General features: G+C 38.9%; 5 non-coding genes across 5 annotated transcripts; 3 read left to right on the plus strand and 2 right to left on the minus strand.

Moving 5' to 3' along the window:
* Window positions 1–6,406: 6,406 nt before the first annotated feature.
* trnag-gcc (transfer RNA glycine (anticodon GCC)) lies at window positions 6,407–6,477 on the plus strand. Its single transcript has one exon. It is a non-coding gene; the product is annotated as a tRNA-Gly (tRNA).
* A 704-nt stretch (window positions 6,478–7,181) lies between these two features.
* trnad-guc (transfer RNA aspartic acid (anticodon GUC)) lies at window positions 7,182–7,253 on the minus strand. The gene has a single exon. It is a non-coding gene; the product is annotated as a tRNA-Asp (tRNA).
* A 4,428-nt stretch (window positions 7,254–11,681) lies between these two features.
* trnad-guc (transfer RNA aspartic acid (anticodon GUC)) lies at window positions 11,682–11,753 on the minus strand. The gene has a single exon. It is a non-coding gene; the product is annotated as a tRNA-Asp (tRNA).
* A 268-nt stretch (window positions 11,754–12,021) lies between these two features.
* Window positions 12,022–12,092, plus strand: trnag-gcc (transfer RNA glycine (anticodon GCC)). Its single transcript has one exon. It is a non-coding gene; the product is annotated as a tRNA-Gly (tRNA).
* A 3,925-nt stretch (window positions 12,093–16,017) lies between these two features.
* trnag-gcc (transfer RNA glycine (anticodon GCC)) lies at window positions 16,018–16,088 on the plus strand. The gene has a single exon. It is a non-coding gene; the product is annotated as a tRNA-Gly (tRNA).
* Window positions 16,089–19,148: the final 3,060 nt, after the last annotated feature.

A 19,148-nucleotide genomic window follows, 5' to 3' on the forward strand; every position in this document is an offset into this window, starting at 1 on the left:
TTATTTCTGACCTTTTGTTTCAGATACTATGGATTGTGTTTTGTGGCAAACAGATTCTGTTCTGTTCAAACCTGTGGCTCATCCAGTGCTGCTGAAACTCACCAACCACCTCAACAAGGAAGTCCCTCACGCTCTGACCCATCCTGCTCAGTGTCTGACACCAATTTACTAACACAGTATTTTCATCAAGTTTCAAATAAATCATACACTTCAACCTTCTTGTGTACACTTTATTTTTTGGCACAGAACACACGACACTCACATTTCTGGCATTCATGTCATTGTCTGAATAAAACAAAACAAAGTGTTATGAACGCGATTTGTGTAGGTATTCAAGGACTACAGACAAGATGCTTAATAATGGTAATATGGAATCATAAAATTTATCTAGAAACAATTAAATATTCTGCTTATAATCAGATTAAACATTTAATAAGGAAAGCATGTTGTACATTAAATATATTCATACGTGCTTTTTGAAATCTGTGACTTGCAATAAAATGTTTTACAACAGTGCATTTCAGTGGAACAAAACACATTGGACATACTTAAACCGATTTGCATATGAACCCAGTGGCTCTTTAGGTGAGGATCAGCGATCTACATGCACCCAAATCCTGGGGAATTCTGTTTTCTGAAATGCATGTTAGTCTTAAATAAAACGTAAGTATCTGATGAAGGCAGTCTAATAATATATCCACAGGTGTGGGACTTTGGGAACTCTGAACTACTTAAAAATTATATGGAAGGCTGTGGCTGAATTCCTGAATAGTGATCTCAGCCCTGGTGTAAACTTCAAGACATTGTCCAGGGATGCAGGACATCGTTCTGAAATTCAGAAATGAAAGACACATTTCATAATCATTAAAACCTTTTATAGTACATACTTTTCAAAATACTTCAAAGTGTCACACTCCAATGTGTAACCCCTTAGATATCACACACCATATTCTTATATGGTAATGGACATAATCACTTATTTTTGTTGTGGAATTAGGAATTTAACACAAAACTAGAAGGAAAAAACCTAGGTCTTTCTGCAGTTTTTGCTCTTCTGTAGTCCAGAAATTGTTTAAAAGTTGGACTTTTATTGACTACTGTAAAATATATAGGTATTGCATAAACATAGCACTCTCTATGATATGAAGAAATCTGTAATTAAATTAATCAGATGGGAAATCTCCCAATTTAAGAAATGACATATTACATTAAAAATATGTAATACAACTATGGTATTCCTATGATTAAGTACAAATTCAAGGTGAAAAAATAATTGAACACTGCAGTCACTGAAGTTTATACATGTACTTATATTATAGGCAATATGTTCATGCCATCCATAGATACAGTAAGACGAGAAGGCAATTACACAGTAAGAGTTTTTAAAATACATACATCACTACAAAAGTAAATATTATTAATATCATCCATAAGGGTTCTGCTTTCTCCGTATACAATTGGATTGATTTGCCACAGTGACTGCATAACTAATTTGCTATCTCAATAGGTTTTACCACAACAGACAATACAATTTAATATTGAAAAACAATATTCACATCTCACACATCTTCAAATATTTTTAATTGAAAATAATACAATATCCTCAGGGGCTCCGGCCTCAGCCAGAATCGAAACAAGTGTTACGACGAATTCAGTGACCACTAAGATTCTTGTGACCAAAAATGCCCAAACTTGTACTGCTAGTGTGTCCCCCTCCAACCTGCATACACACCCACTTTTGTGACTGTAGTGTGTATTTGCTCTCAATAAGGAAGGGCTCACCATTTTTTCCAAGGGGCAGAGTTTCTTACAGCCACTGGAAAATGTGGTGACTCCCCTTTCCCCAAAAGTGCCCAAACTTTTCAGCTAGTGTGTCTCTCTCACATAAATAATCAACAACTTTTTTGTGTGATCAAACATATTCATTAGAGGAACAAAGAATGAAACATAAAATGGAATCACAACAGAAACTTTGCCCTTTTCATTGCCCGCGTAATGTCATGACTATTTAGAAGCTCTGTAGTGTATATAATAAAACATGGGATTCAGGCCAAACCAATAAACACTACACACAATTATATAGTCAGGCCCATGAACATACTCTTAGACCTGTCCTCTATCATGTATTTATCTTCTGCCTCTCATATTATAGATGTGTAAATTCATCATGCCCATTTATTTGTCTTTAAACATGCAACTAATCATTCTTTGGAAAACAATCATTCCCGAGAACAGCAACCTCTTAGTGGCCACCAGATATTGCAGTCTCACTGAAATGTGAGAAATAATTAGAACAGCACCACCAGACTGTTTCACTAGATGTAGATTAAAATTATTAAATCCATACATGAACAACAAATGACATAATCGCCTTTAAAGTTCAACGTTTCTGTTATTGCTTCACCTGTGTGTGTGATCGTTGTGAAAAGCTGTCAGGAATTACATTAGTTACAAATAAATAAGTAAATAAACATTTAGAAGATCGTAGTGCATTTATGTCGCTGAAGTGTATGAAGTCTGCATACGTTTACAACTGGTATTACTTGTGTAGTATAAAGAAATTAATATAAACGAGTGTCTCAATGTGTTTCTTGTGGTCTGTAAAAAATACACGTACATCGTACAATACGTAATTGAATTACCTACATGAATCCGTTGCGTTAGGTTCTCTTTTTTAATTAGCAGATACCCTTAACCGGGACAACTTACACAAAATATATATTTTACAGTAAGAGCAGATCAAATACAGAATAACGTCAGTACTAAGAAGTGCAAGTTTAAAGATAGGGTGTGCGATCTTTTCCAGAAACATTTTTCGTTATACTGGTTGAAAGTCTCTTCTCTTCCTGAAAGCAATCAATAATTTAAGTGGTCTAAATGTAAAAAAAACAATCCATTCAACATGCACAATTGCACAAAGACAGCCATGAGTCGTCTCGCTGTTTGCAGCAGTGCGCATGCGCTATCGACAATGACACGCTCCCGTAGGCAAATAGCGGGGATTGCCGGCGCATGCGCACATCCACCAGGTCACAAGAAGCCTAGCGGTCACTGAATTCGTCGTAACACCTGCTTTGCCGCAGTACAGCGCCCTTACCCCGTTACTACAGATCCCGGCCTTAGCGTGGCCTCAGGATCGCTACACTAATATAATATTAATGTAAAGTTCATTAGAGTGGACCAGGAAAAGTGATTCACAATATACTTTCACACTGCAAACTGTCTTCGTTTACGGTATTTCTTTCATTTCGCCTCAGTCTACCCTCTAATAATTACATTATCTGCATTAGTGAAAAGAAATTGACAAAATACAAATATTACACATTATTCACATCGTCAAAGAAGATAAACTCACCATAAACGTCCAAGGGCTCCTGTCCAAGCAGTTCCGCTCCACAATGATTGACATGTTGTTCCTCCAATCAGAAGCATTCTACAGCATTGCCTATGTAACCTCCCTTTCCAGTTTAGAGATAATGTTTTCTCTTAATGTCGTTGTTTTTCATTTTTGTTAATTTGTTTTTTCTTTTTGTCTTTGGTTTTCTTTTTGTTAATGTGTTTTTTCTTATTGTTAACTTTTTTCTATTTGTCAATTTGTTTTCCTTTTTGTTGTTGTGTTTTAAGAACATAAGAACATAAGAAAGTTTACAAACGAGAGGAGGCCATTCGACCCATCGTGCTCGTTTGGTGTCCATTAATAACTCAGTGATCCAAGGATCCTATCCAGTCTATCATCCGGTTTTGCACTTCAGGGCCACCGTAAAAAGCGTGTCAGCAGTCAGCGCCTTTACCATTGCCGAAAAAGTACCTACGCAGTCTTTTCTTGTCATCTGTATTAAATTAAATTATTATTATTAATAATAATAATTTTGAAATGCATTGTTCGTTAATATCACCTCGTAGTTTTATAGGATACTACTTCAGTAGTTGATAGGTGCCGAAACGTTTTTTGGCTGAACTTTCTAATCATATATTTAAATCATGATAATATAATAATTTTATATTATCCATCTATGTATTATAATTTCCTTGATACATAGATAAACAATTTCTACAACTGTCTAGTTGGCATTTCAGTTCTGGGACTTCAGCGCTAAAACACTTCCGCATAACTGTACTCTACACTCCGTCGAAGGGAGCTTTGATTAGGCTCCTTCACTCGCTCCCTGGGGAATTGGGACAGCCCTTAAAGTGGCCACTGTCGTACTACCGCCCCGCAAGGGAAGGGACCGAGGGAAGGTGTGCGATGTGGGACGCAGCCTGGGCTCCGCAATCCTCCCTTGCGAGGCAGCACGCGCATGCGCACGTACCCGGATTCTTAAGTCGGGATCCAGTTAACGAGACAAGTTTAGCCTCGGAGAAAGAAGAAAGCCTGACTTAAATTATCGGAGGTATTTCATCCGGCTAACGTCTGATTAACCTGAATTAGTTCAACCAGGTACGAGGAACGGGGCCCTGTGCAGCTAAACAGTTTATTTGTATTTTTACACAGCGTAATCCACCAGCCGCATAGTATTTTGTTCAATCAAATCTCAAACTTGTTATTATTATATTTTTTACTTGTATTTTTGACATCTGCAATGACGCAACCAACCTACGCAAGAGGGCGGGTGTGCGCACGCTTTTTCTTGCGCGCATGAATCGACGGCCATATCGCTTTATTAGCCGTGTGTGAAATGGCTCCTGCTGGAGAGACGATTTTGAAAGTGCACTATCCTTTCGACGGGTTTGACTGGTAAGTTTCTTTCTCAGTATTTAAAAATTTGCATACCAAATAAATTTTACAATATGAACAAGTTTATATTTGAGAAAAACGTGAGTAAGAAGTACTGACGAACTCTGGTTGAGAGATTCAATTTGAAGTGGCTTTGGCACTAGGACGCAGCATACGTATCACCTATCGTTTTAAAACAAATGCATTCCATATATGTAACACTTTGAAGATGTGCTTTTTAAATGTACTGTCTTTGAACAGTCCCAGAAAAAAAAGTATTTTATGCATGTGTTTGAAATAGGCCGATACCTCCTAAACGCCACTTCCCTCGTCAGTGAGGGAAGGTTAATTCAAGGTATAAAATATAAAATCTGTGCAAACGATTGGAGTCGAGTTATACAAAGCAATTACCAATCTGCTGTAATACAATGCGTTAAATATGATGAATAGAAGGCAAACGGAAATATAAACGTCGTATAGCAGTATTTATTTATTATTTTTTAACTGTCCTGTCAAGAATGCACCTTGTTCATATTTGGCTGTTTTGTGATTTAAATGTTAATGCATCTTCTTTGTAAATCCTGGGAACGATATTGTTTGTTACCTCGTGTTTTTATTGTATTTATTTTTTCTTCATCAACCTAAAGACAATACTGTAAGCTATTAATGGTATTCAATTAATTTTCAAATTTATCGTTTGAAAAAAATCGAGTCTAAAGAAAGTAATGTATGCGTTTGCTTTGGTGCAGTGCGGAAAAAATCACGCTTTCATCCATTAAATACAGTATTCTGTTACATTTAGCTGAGGCATCATTTCATAAAAATGTGCAAGCTTGTAATAATAATAAAAAAATCCAGTTGTTAGTGATATAATGTGTTTTGAAAAATACAATGTGCAGTTGCATTGACACATCGACATTGGCACATCTCACTACTGCTTCTTTACCGCAGCTCAGACACCTCTGCCCAACTTCTGCGTAGAAACAAGAGACATCGATGTCTTCTGACCAGTAAATACAAGTCTTTTACAATTTACTGTCACAGTAAAGCAATTGAATATAAGTAGCTATACTTAAGTAGCGTTTTAATGATTCGTGGGTTTGGCAGCAATGCGTTTCAACCCAGTGTTTAACTCCAGATTATATAGTTTCAGATCAGATTGTGGATGTTGTTGAAAAACTCCAAATATAATAGTCAAGTGGTTCGTGTGGTGTGTTTTTATTAATGGATCATTTATGATTTTTTTTTTTAATCTGATCTGGCTCAATTGGGGGAATAGCTCCTTATATCTTTTCTTTTAATTGCACTTTGCTGTAAATTACTGATAGTCTCTGGGGCGCACACTTCTAACGCATGCGCACTGATGTTTGTCATCCATAAAACCGTCTGTATGATGACCTATATACTATTACAGTCTACCTACTATTACACTTAATTTGCTTTATCTTTCAGCACATTATTTGCATTTCAACACCTACTGTGGTCTGTAACACAATAGGGATCAATAAAAACTGCAGTGCCACAATATCACAGTGCTGTGGTGGTTAAGGGTTAATTGCAATGCAGTGGTATAACAGTGGCAGTGTACAACAAGAAAAGGTTTCACAATAAAACTGAGTGACGACTGCAAAGGGAACAGAATTTGATGGGAGGACCGGTTTTAACGCAGCACCTCAAAATTTGACCATGTGAGCATTGGTGGTTCAGTGGTAGAATTCTCGCCTGCCACGCGGGAGGCCCGGGTTCGATTCCCGGCCAATGCAACTCCTTTTTGCTTTTTCTGTACATGAGGACAAATGAGTGGAGCTGCATTGGCCAAATCAACATTTGAGCTTTTTTTTTTTTTTTGTTTTGTTTTTTTGTTTAACTGACCAACAGTTGTCACTGCCTCCTGTTACAACTGTTCTAATAGTAAGCATTTATATTTAATGTATTTGTATATGTTGAGTGGTTTGAGGCATGTTACGTGACTGGTTTCTCTTTAGGTCTAGTTCCTAGTCAATCCACAGTCTCTTCTTGTAGGTCATGGTTTGTGATCCTCTACACAGTGATCTCGTACCAAAGGAGATTTTTCTTTCAAAGATGCTGTGTGTGTGTTTCTATGCATGCTATGGTCAAGTCATGGGTTGGCCATGTTTTACATAATCAATAAGATAAAAAGTAAAGCATGTAAGATGCACACAAAACTAACAAAAAGTACACAACCTCTGTCAGGGAATCTTAAGGACATTAACTTTAGCACTTTGTTCATTTTGACTACAGGCGCACTTTAAAGACCCTGCAACTGTACATGAGAAAAAAGTGCCCTCTATTGGGCATTATTGTGCATTACCTTTCAAAGGAAGGATAAATGAAGTGTTAAATGACGCTGTGTGTGTGTGCATGTATGTTTAGGTTATGGTTTGAGATGTTTTACAGAGTAATTAAGTTCGAATAAGGAAAGGATATAAAACAAAAAGTACACAACCTCCCCGTCGGGGAATCGAACCCCGGTCTCCCGCGTGACAGGCGGGGATACTTACCACTATACTAACGAGGAAGAGTTAGGACTCTAATCTGCCTCATTGAGCTAAGGAAATGCACATGCTGAAAGTTTCATTTCCTTTTTATTAAGGTGGGTGAAGTGGTACAACAGTATTTATTATTTATTAATCGACCTCTTTGCTACTCATGCAACGACTCACATGCAGCAGCTGCTGGAGGAAGGGAAATCTGCATCCACTCTGAAGGTTTATCTGTCTGCTATCAGCATACAAAGATAAAATTGACACTGTCTCCCCATGAGACCACTTCCTGGCGACCCAATTCCTGATGGGAGCAAGGCAGCTTAGATGCCATTGAAGGTCACAGTTCCAGTCTGGGACTTGGAACTGGTCCTTCAGGGGCTTAGCAGAGCTCCTTTTGAGCCAGTTTCCACAACGGAGCTCCAATTTCTGTCGCTTACAGTTTCGTTCCTTTTAGTGATAAACACTCAAATTTTCAATGTAAATGCAGTGTTTCTGCCCTGAAGATGTTGTGATTTTCATATGTCAAACTATTAATTTTATCCAACTCTTTATAATTTTCATCACACAACGGTTTTATAAAGGAGTCGCACGTTATTCGGGTGCAGCGGTTGAGTGTAGTATGAAATGCTGACAGTTCTACTGTTAATATATAAATATCAACATGTATCTGTAGGGAATCGGACCTCCTGCTCTTTCTTCATGTTCTGCTTATTTTTCACCAAAAAATATAAATATGCACATGCGCTGTAAACGGTATACAGTGGCGCATTAACATCTGCTAGACGGGGACATTTGTCCTCTGACTGTCGTGTTTCGATTCTACTTACAAGTACAGCACGTTAATACAAAATAGTTATTATTATTATTATTATTATTATTATTATTATTATTATTATTATTATTATTATAATACTACTACCAATAATAATAATAATAATAATAATAATTGAACCACTTCACCATCTTAATAAAAAGAAAATTATACTTTCTGCATTTGTTTGCATTGCTTTCCAATTTATTAAAATGCAAACAAAGGTTATTATTATTTTTATACAAATTATATCAATCTAAATTAGTGGGGGTGGGGGGTGCCTGCAGATCGAGTTCAGCCCGGCGACGAGAGCGGGGCTCAACATGTGCACTTGCGCATTAAAGTATCTCTTGGTTGTGTTGGTTATTGTGTGTCGGTTCACTCTCCTCATGTCTGTTTGTGTTTCTGATGCACATTTCTTGCTGATAGAAAAACGTCTATTGTTTCATGTTATGCTCTATCGTTTTTTTGTTGTCCGCGATCGCACCCCCCACCCCCGCTAATTTATATGTATGTAATTTGTATAATATTAAAGAATAATTAAGTTTGTTTTTCATTTTAATAAATTGGAAAGCAAGGCAATCACATGCAGAAAGTTTCATTTCCTTTTGATGGTGAAGTGGTACAACAGTTTTTATTATTATTATTATTATTATTATTATTATTAACATTTTTTTATTAAGACGTGCTGTACTGGTAAGCAGAATGGAAATGCGACAGTCAGAGAGGAAATGTTCCTGTTTAGCAGATGTTAACTGCGCCACTATAATCCCTGATGTGGTAAATCTACCTGAATCTACGGAGCGTTCTCTGTATTTTTCGGAAATATTTAGTATTTTGGGACCCTCAAAGTCCTAACAACCATAAAAATGATAAATGTTATTTCTCAATATGAAGGGGTACAAAGTAAGAGCCCATAGCCAAAAACATGTTTTCTGTGTGGGATATGGACTTTAAATTATTATAATGTGTAATTCCTAAAAAAAATTAATGGCAAAGAGGCATCAGATGAATGCAGAATGTTTATAGTATGCCATGGTAACTGGAGATCGAACGATACTGTTTTTTCGTGTCAGATACAAACACCGATAATTGGGAAGCAGCATTTTCCGATAACCGATATATCGTCCAATATGTACTTCTTTTGTTAGTATGCAGAACGGACCGTTTTCGTGCTTGGATTCCTAAAAAACGTGGCTCTCATAGAGAAATTGTAACAAATATGCACCAAAGGCAGAATTTGTACATTTGAGCAATAAACTTTAGGTTAATATACATTTTCATCATAAATAACAACCACAGATCAAATTAAAAAATGTCTTAGTAAATGGGAGAATAAAAGAACAAATATGCATGTTCTATACATCAGAACAAAGGACAAGGTATATGAACAACTCCACACACAATCAGAAGTGTTTGCTTGTTCTATACCTTAGAGCAAATAATAAGATAGTGTTAAGTGCTGGCTGGCCTAGCTTAGGCTATATAAGCATTTTACACAGGTCGGGTTCTCCTAAGGTTCGCAAGTCCTGCTCAGTGCTCAGTACTGCCGATCCAACAGTGGCAAGCACAGCTTCTCTGCATTTTGTCCCAAGAGGGAGCTCTGTTGTTTTTGTTGTGGTTGGTTGTTGTTATTTTAAAATGTATTTTAAAATGCCCTCAGAAGTGTAACTTATTTACTTCATATGTTATACGTATTGAAATACGATTCATAGCCAAAACATGATGTAGGATTTGAAATAGTTTTACCATTTTTGCAACATCTTCAGCAAGCCTGGTTGTAATCGCTTTATTTTAGTTACTAGTATTCAATTGGAAAGAGATTTAATTTACTTTTCCGTCAATTAAATTTGTAAAATGTGTATTTAGCCAATAGTCTGAGAAATTGTCGATGCATTAGTGGTGTGCATTCCTGCCGATTGCTGATAGTTTCAAAAAGCTGTTATCGGCCCCGAAAAACCGGCCGACCGATAAATCGTTGGACCTCTAATGGTAACCTTATTTTTCACTTGGAACTGTGCAGTCCAGGCTGGCTAATTCGCGTTCAAAGTTTAAGACATACTGGTACTCAATACCCATTTGGACCCAGGGAGTATTCGACATTCGATCCAAAGGGTTAAAAAGCTGTAAATGAGAAAAAGTGCCCTCTGTTGGCCACTCTAGTGCATTACCTTTCAAAGGAAGGAAAGATTAAGTGTTAAATGACACTCTGTGTGTGCGTATGTATGTATGTATGTTTAGGTCATGGTTAGAGATGTTTTACAGAGTCATTAAGAGCGAATAAGGAAAGCACGTAGAACCAAAAGTAGCCAACCTCCCCGTCGGGGAATCGAACCCCGGTCTCCCGGGGTTTGTTGTTTATAGTATGCCATGGTAACTGGAGATCGAACGATACTGTTTTTTCGTGTCAGATACAAACACCGATAATTGGGAAGCAGCATTTTCCGATAACCGATATATCGTCCAATATGTACTTCTTTTGTTAGTATGCAGAACGGACCGTTTTCGTGCTTGGATTCCTAAAAAACGTGGCTCTCATAGAGAAATTGTAACAAATATGCACCAAAGGCAGAATTTGTACATTTGAGCAATAAACTTTAGGTTAATATACATTTTCATCATAAATAACAACCACAGATCAAATTAAAAAATGTCTTAGTAAATGGGAGAATAAAAGAACAAATATGCATGTTCTATACATCAGAACAAAGGACAAGGTATATGAACAACTCCACACACAATCAGAAGTGTTTGCTTGTTCTATACCTTAGAGCAAATAATAAGATAGTGTTAAGTGCTGGCTGGCCTAGCTTAGGCTATATAAGCATTTTACACAGGTCGGGTTCTCCTAAGGTTCGCAAGTCCTGCTCAGTGCTCAGTACTGCCGATCCAACAGTGGCAAGCACAGCTTCTCTGCATTTTGTCCCAAGAGGGAGCTCTGTTGTTTTTGTTGTGGTTGGTTGTTGTTATTTTAAAATGTATTTTAAAATGCCCTCAGAAGTGTAACTTATTTACTTCATATGTTATACGTATTGAAATACGATTCATAGCCAAAACATGATGTAGGATTTGAAATAGTTTTACCATTTTTGCAACATCTTCAGCAAGCCTGGTTGTAATCGCTTTATTTTAGTTACTAGTATTCAATTGGAAAGAGATTTAATTTACTTTTCCGTCAATTAAATTTGTAAAATGTGTATTTAGCCAATAGTCTGAGAAATTGTCGATGCATTAGTGGTGTGCATTCCTGCCGATTGCTGATAGTTTCAAAAAGCTGTTATCGGCCCCGAAAAACCGGCCGACCGATAAATCGTTGGACCTCTAATGGTAACCTTATTTTTCACTTGGAACTGTGCAGTCCAGGCTGGCTAATTCGCGTTCAAAGTTTAAGACATACTGGTACTCAATACCCATTTGGACCCAGGGAGTATTCGACATTCGATCCAAAGGGTTAAAAAGCTGTAAATGAGAAAAAGTGCCCTCTGTTGGCCACTCTAGTGCATTACCTTTCAAAGGAAGGAAAGATTAAGTGTTAAATGACACTCTGTGTGTGCGTATGTATGTATGTATGTTTAGGTCATGGTTAGAGATGTTTTACAGAGTCATTAAGAGCGAATAAGGAAAGCACGTAGAACCAAAAGTAGCCAACCTCCCCGTCGGGGAATCGAACCCCGGTCTCCCGCGTGACAGGCGGGGATACTTACCACTATACTAACGAGGACAAGTTAGGATTCTAATCTGCCTCATCGAGCTAAGGACCCCAGGCCAGCTCATGTCACTGGATGCTCAATCTGCCACATGTGCACCTTTTCTGTGCATGCTGCAATAGGGGATTAACACTGACTGAAATGCAGTGGTGTTCCATTAGGCCAGTGGCAGAGGGTAGCAAAGAAAGGTTTTGCCAGGCATACAGGTGATGACTGTAGGGGAAACAGAGGTTGTTTTGCAGACAGATTTTAACAGAACACCTAAAAATCAGTGTCATGTGAGCATTGGTGGTTCAGTGGTAGAATTCTCGCCTGCCACGCGGGAGGCCCGGGTTCGATTCCCGGCCAATGCAACTTCCCATTTTCTGGAAACCACGATTGATTTTGTTGGCTTACACTACATGGCTGGGAAAACGCCTACGGGCTGCACCAAGCAAGACAGACACTGCCGACACCCCGTGACTCCAGCATGCAGGAGGACACTGGATTGTTACAGCAATTTATGCCTCGGATGTCCCATCGGCTGCCCTGACCGGAGGGAAGTCGTTGCGAGAGACGCCTCCAACTCCAGCTGGGGCACAGACTGGAATGGGATCGGGGTACAGAGGACATGTAGCGTTCTCTGATCATCCTCCCACGTCAATGCACAGGAGCTGCAAGCTGTGTCACTGGCGCTGTGCCCCTTCCAGCACGTCCTTTTCAACAAGCATGTCTTAGTTTGGACAGACAACGCGACAGTGGTGGCTTACATCCCCCACCACAGGGGGCATGCGCTCACCCAGACTGCATTGTGCGACATTCAAACTTCTCCTGTGGGCCCAGGACAATCTCCAATCAATCAGGGCAATACACCTGCCAGGTGTGTCCAACACAAAACCGCGGACCTGCTCTCTCGTGGAGGACCAGACAGCTTGGTGATTGAATCCTCAAGTGGTGGAGCAGATCTGGGAGACGCTGGGATGAGCTCGAATCGACCTCTTTGCTACTCATGCAACGACTCACATGCAGCAGCTGCTGGAGGAAGGGAAATCTGCATCCACTCTGAAGGTTTATCTGTCTGCTATCAGCATACAAAGATAAAATTGACACTGTCTCCCCATGAGACCACTTCCTGGCGACCCAATTCCTGATGGGAGCAAGGCAGCTTAGATGCCATTGAAGGTCACAGTTCCAGTCTGGGACTTGGAACTGGTCCTTCAGGGGCTTAGCAGAGCTCCTTTTGAGCCAGTTTCCACAACGGAGCTCCAATTTCTGTCGCTTACAGTTTCGTTCCTTTTAGTGATAAACACTCAAATTTTCAATGTAAATGCAGTGTTTCTGCCCTGAAGATGTTGTGATTTTCATATGTCAAACTATTAATTTTATCCAACTCTTTATAATTTTCATCACACAACGGTTTTATAAAGGAGTCGCACGTTATTCGGGTGCAGCGGTTGAGTGTAGTATGAAATGTTGACGGTTCTACTGTTAATATATAAATATCAACATGTATCTGTAGGGAATCGGACCTCCTGCTCTTTCTTCATGTTCTGCTTATTTTTCACCAAAAAATATAAATATGCACATGCGCTGTAAACGGTATACAGTGGCGCATTAACATCTGCTAGACGGGGACATTTGTCCTCTGACTGTCGTGTTTCGATTCTACTTACATGTACAGCACGTTAATACAAAATAGTTATTATTATTATTATTATTATTATTATTATTATTATTATAATACTACTACCAATAATAATAATAATAATAATAATAATAATTGAACCACTTCACCATCTTAATAAAAAGAAAATTATACTTTCTGCATTTGTTTGCATTGCTTTCCAATTTATTAAAATGCAAACAAAGGTTATTATTATTTTTATACAAATTATATCAATCTAAATTAGTGGGGGTGGGGGGTGCCTGCAGATCGAGTTCAGCCCGGCGACGAGAGCGGGGCTCAACATGTGCACTTGCGCATTAAAGTATCTCTTGGTTGTGTTGGTTATTGTGTGTCGGTTCACTCTCCTCATGTCTGTTTGTGTTTCTGATGCACATTTCTTGCTGATAGAAAAACGTCTATTGTTTCATGTTATGCTCTATCGTTTTTTTGTTGTCCGCGATCGCACCCCCCACCCCCGCTAATTTATATGTATGTAATTTGTATAATATTAAAGAATAATTAAGTTTGTTTTTCATTTTAATAAATTGGAAAGCAATGCAATCACATGCAGAAAGTTTCATTTCCTTTTGATGGTGAAGTGGTACAACAGTTTTTATTATTATTATTATTATTATTATTATTATTAACATTTTTTTATTAAGACGTGCTGTACTGGTAAGCAGAATGGAAATGCGACAGTCAGAGAGGAAATGTTCCTGTTTAGCAGATGTTAACTGCGCCACTATAATCCCTGATGTGGTAAATCTACCTGAATCTACGGAGCGTTCTCTGTATTTTTCGGAAATATTTAGTATTTTGGGACCCTCAAAGTCCTAACAACCATAAAAATGATAAATGTTATTTCTCAATATGAAGGGGTACAAAGTAAGAGCCCATAGCCAAAAACATGTTTTCTGTGTGGGATATGGACTTTAAATTATTATAATGTGTAATTCCTAAAAAAAATTAATGGCAAAGAGGCATCAGATGAATGCAGAATGTTTATAGTATGCCATGGTAACTGGAGATCGAACGATACTGTTTTTTCGTGTCAGATACAAACACCGATAATTGGGAAGCAGCATTTTCCGATAACCGATATATCGTCCAATATGTACTTCTTTTGTTAGTATGCAGAACGGACCGTTTTCGTGCTTGGATTCCTAAAAAACGTGGCTCTCATAGAGAAATTGTAACAAATATGCACCAAAGGCAGAATTTGTACATTTGAGCAATAAACTTTAGGTTAATATACATTTTCATCATAAATAACAACCACAGATCAAATTAAAAAATGTCTTAGTAAATGGGAGAATAAAAGAACAAATATGCATGTTCTATACATCAGAACAAAGGACAAGGTATATGAACAACTCCACACACAATCAGAAGTGTTTGCTTGTTCTATACCTTAGAGCAAATAATAAGATAGTGTTAAGTGCTGGCTGGCCTAGCTTAGGCTATATAAGCATTTTACACAGGTCGGGTTCTCCTAAGGTTCGCAAGTCCTGCTCAGTGCTCAGTACTGCCGATCCAACAGTGGCAAGCACAGCTTCTCTGCATTTTGTCCCAAGAGGGAGCTCTGTTGTTTTTGTTGTGGTTGGTTGTTGTTATTTTAAAATGTATTTTAAAATGCCCTCAGAAGTGTAACTTATTTACTTCATATGTTATACGTATTGAAATACGATTCATAGCCAAAACATGATGTAGGATTTGAAATAGTTTTACCATTTTTGCAACATCTTCAGCAAGCCTGGTTGTAATCGCTTTATTTTAGTTACTAGTATTCAATTGGAAAGAGATTTAATTTACTTTTCCGTCAATTAAATTTGTAAAATGTGTATTTAGCCAATAGTCTGAGAAATTGTCGATGCATTAGTGGTGTGCATTCCTGCCGATTGCTGATAGTTTCAAAAAGCTGTTATCGGCCCCGAAAAACCGGCCGACCGATAAATCGTTGGACCTCTAATGGTAACCTTATTTTTCACTTGGAACTGTGCAGTCCAGGCTGGCTAATTCGCGTTCAAAGTTTAAGACATACTGGTACTCAATACCCATTTGGACCCAGGGAGTATTCGACATTCGATCCAAAGGGTTAAAAAGCTGTAAATGAGAAAAAGTGCCCTCTGTTGGCCACTCTAGTGCATTACCTTTCAAAGGAAGGAAAGATTAAGTGTTAAATGACACTCTGTGTGTGCGTATGTATGTATGTATGTTTAGGTCATGGTTAGAGATGTTTTACAGAGTCATTAAGAGCGAATAAGGAAAGCACGTAGAACCAAAAGTAGCCAACCTCCCCGTCGGGGAATCAAACCCCAGTCTCCCGCGTGACAGGCGGGGATACTTACCACTATACTAACGAGGACAAGTTAGGAGTCTAATCTGCCTCATCGAGCTAAGGACCCCAGGCCAGCTCATGTCACTGGATGCTCAATCTGCCACATGTGCACCTTTTCTGTGCATGCTGCAATAGGGGATTAACACTGACTGAAATGCAGTGGTGTTCCATTAGGCCAGTGGCAGAGGGTAGCAAAGAAAGGTTTTGCCAGGCATACAGGTGATGACTGTAGGGGAAACAGAGGTTGTTTTGCAGACAGATTTTAACAGAACACCTAAAAATCAGTGTCATCTGAGCATTGGTGGTTCAGTGGTAGAATTCTCGCCTGCCACGCGGGAGGCCCGGGTTCGATTCCCGGCCAATGCAACTTCCCGTTTTCTGGAAACCACGATTGATTTTGTTGGCTTACACTACATGGCTGGGAAAACGCCTACGGGCTGCACCAAGCAAGACAGACACTACCGACACCCCGTGACTCCAGCGTGCAGGAGGACACTGGATTGTTACAGCAATTTATGCCTCGGATGTCCCATCGGCTGCCCTGACCGGAGGGAAGTCGTTGCGAGAGACGCCTCCAACTCCAGCTGGGGCACAGACTGGAATGGGATCGGGGTACAGAGGACATGTAGCGTTCTCTGATCATCCTCCCACGTCAATGCACAGGAGCTGCAAGCTGTGTCACTGGCGCTGTGCCCCTTCCAGCACGTCCTTTTCAACAAGCATGTCTTAGTTTGGACAGACAACGCGACAGTGGTGGCTTACATCCCCCACCACAGGGGGCATGCGCTCACCCAGACTGCATTGTGCGACATTCAAACTTCTCCTGTGGGCCCAGGACAATCTCCAATCAATCAGGGCAATACACCTGCCAGGTGTGTCCAACACAAAACCGCGGACCTGCTCTCTCGTGGAGGACCAGACAGCTTGGTGATTGAATCCTCAAGTGGTGGAGCAGATCTGGGAGACGCTGGGATGAGCTCGAATCGACCTCTTTGCTACTCATGCAACGACTCACATGCAGCAGCTGCTGGAGGAAGGGAAATCTGCATCCACTCTGAAGGTTTATCTGTCTGCTATCAGCATACAAAGATAAAATTGACACTGTCTCCCCATGAGACCACTTCCTGGCGACCCAATTCCTGATGGGAGCAAGGCAGCTTAGATGCCATTGAAGGTCACAGTTCCAGTCTGGGACTTGGAACTGGTCCTTCAGGGGCTTAGCAGAGCTCCTTTTGAGCCAGTTTCCACAACGGAGCTCCAATTTCTGTCGCTTACAGTTTCGTTCCTTTTAGTGATAAACACTCAAATTTTCAATGTAAATGCAGTGTTTCTGCCCTGAAGATGTTGTGATTTTCATATGTCAAACTATTAATTTTATCCAACTCTTTATAATTTTCATCACACAACGGTTTTATAAAGGAGTCGCACGTTATTCGGGTGCAGCGGTTGAGTTTAGTATGAAATGTTGACGGTTCTACTGTTAATATATAAATATCAACATGTATCTGTAGGGAATCGGACCTCCTGCTCTTTCTTCATGTTCTGCTTATTTTTCACCAAAAAATATAAATATGCACATGCGCTGTAAACGGTATACAGTGGCGCATTAACATCTGCACTTGCGCATTAAAGTATCTCTTGGTTGTGTTGGTTATTGTGTGTCGGTTCACTCTCCTCATGTCTGTTTGTGTTTCTGATGCACATTTCTTGCTGATAGAAAAACGTCTATTGTTTCATGTTATGCTCTATCGTTTTTTTGTTGTCCGCGATTGCACCCCCCACCCCCGCTAATTTATATGTATGTAATTTGTATAATATTAAAGAATAATTAAGTTTGTTTTTCATTTTAATAAATTGGAAAGCAATGCAATCACATGCAGAAAGTTTCATTTCCTTTTGATGGTGAAGTGGTACAACAGTTTTTATTATTATTATTATTATTATTATTATTATTATTATTAACATTTTTTTATTAAGACGTGCTGTACTGGTAAGCAGAATGGAAATGCGACAGTCAGAGAGGAAATGTTCCTGTTTAGCAGATGTTAACTGCGCCACTATAATCCCTGATGTGGTAAATCTACCTGAATCTACGGAGCGTTCTCTGTATTTTTCGGAAATATTTAGTATTTTGGGACCCTCAAAGTCCTAACAACCATAAAAATGATAAATGTTATTTCTCAATATGAAGGGGTACAAAGTAAGAGCCCATAGCCAAAAACATGTTTTCTGTGTGGGATATGGACTTTAAATTATTATAATGTGTAATTCCTAAAAAATATTAATGGCAAAGAGGCATCAGATGAATGCAGAATGTTTATAGTATGCCATGGTAACTGGAGATCGAACGATACTGTTTTTTCGTGTCAGATACAAACACCGATAATTGGGAAGCAGCATTTTCCGATAACCGATATATCGTCCAATATGTACTTCTTTTGTTAGTATGCAGAACGGACCGTTTTCGTGCTTGGATTCCTAAAAAACGTGGCTCTCATAGAGAAATTGTAACAAATATGCACCAAAGGCAGAATTTGTACATTTGAGCAATAAACTTTAGGTTAATATACATTTTCATCATAAATAACAACCACAGATCAAATTAAAAAATGTCTTAGTAAATGGGAGAATAAAAGAACAAATATGCATGTTCTATACATCAGAACAAAGGACAAGGTATATGAACAACTCCACACACAATCAGAAGTGTTTGCTTGTTCTATACCTTAGAGCAAATAATAAGATAGTGTTAAGTGCTGGCTGGCCTAGCTTAGGCTATATAAGCATTTTACACAGGTCGGGTTCTCCTAAGGTTCGCAAGTCCTGCTCAGTGCTCAGTACTGCCGATCCAACAGTGGCAAGCACAGCTTCTCTGCATTTTGTCCCAAGAGGGAGCTCTGTTGTTTTTGTTGTGGTTGGTTGTTGTTATTTTAAAATGTATTTTAAAATGCCCTCAGAAGTGTAACTTATTTACTTCATATGTTATACGTATTGAAATACGATTCATAGCCAAAACATGATGTAGGATTTGAAATAGTTTTACCATTTTTGCAACATCTTCAGCAAGCCTGGTTGTAATCGCTTTATTTTAGTTACTAGTATTCAATTGGAAAGAGATTTAATTTACTTTTCCGTCAATTAAATTTGTAAAATGTGTATTTAGCCAATAGTCTGAGAAATTGTCGATGCATTAGTGGTGTGCATTCCTGCCGATTGCTGATAGTTTCAAAAAGCTGTTATCGGCCCCGAAAAACCGGCCGACCGATAAATCGTTGGACCTCTAATGGTAACCTTATTTTTCACTTGGAACTGTGCAGTCCAGGCTGGCTAATTCGCGTTCAAAGTTTAAGACATACTGGTACTCAATACCCATTTGGACCCAGGGAGTATTCGACATTCGATCCAAAGGGTTAAAAAGCTGTAAAT

The sequence above is a fragment of the Amia ocellicauda genome, chromosome 7 (assembly GCF_036373705.1).
Source record: "Amia ocellicauda isolate fAmiCal2 chromosome 7, fAmiCal2.hap1, whole genome shotgun sequence".
Classification (NCBI taxonomy): Eukaryota; Metazoa; Chordata; class Actinopteri; order Amiiformes; family Amiidae; genus Amia; species Amia ocellicauda.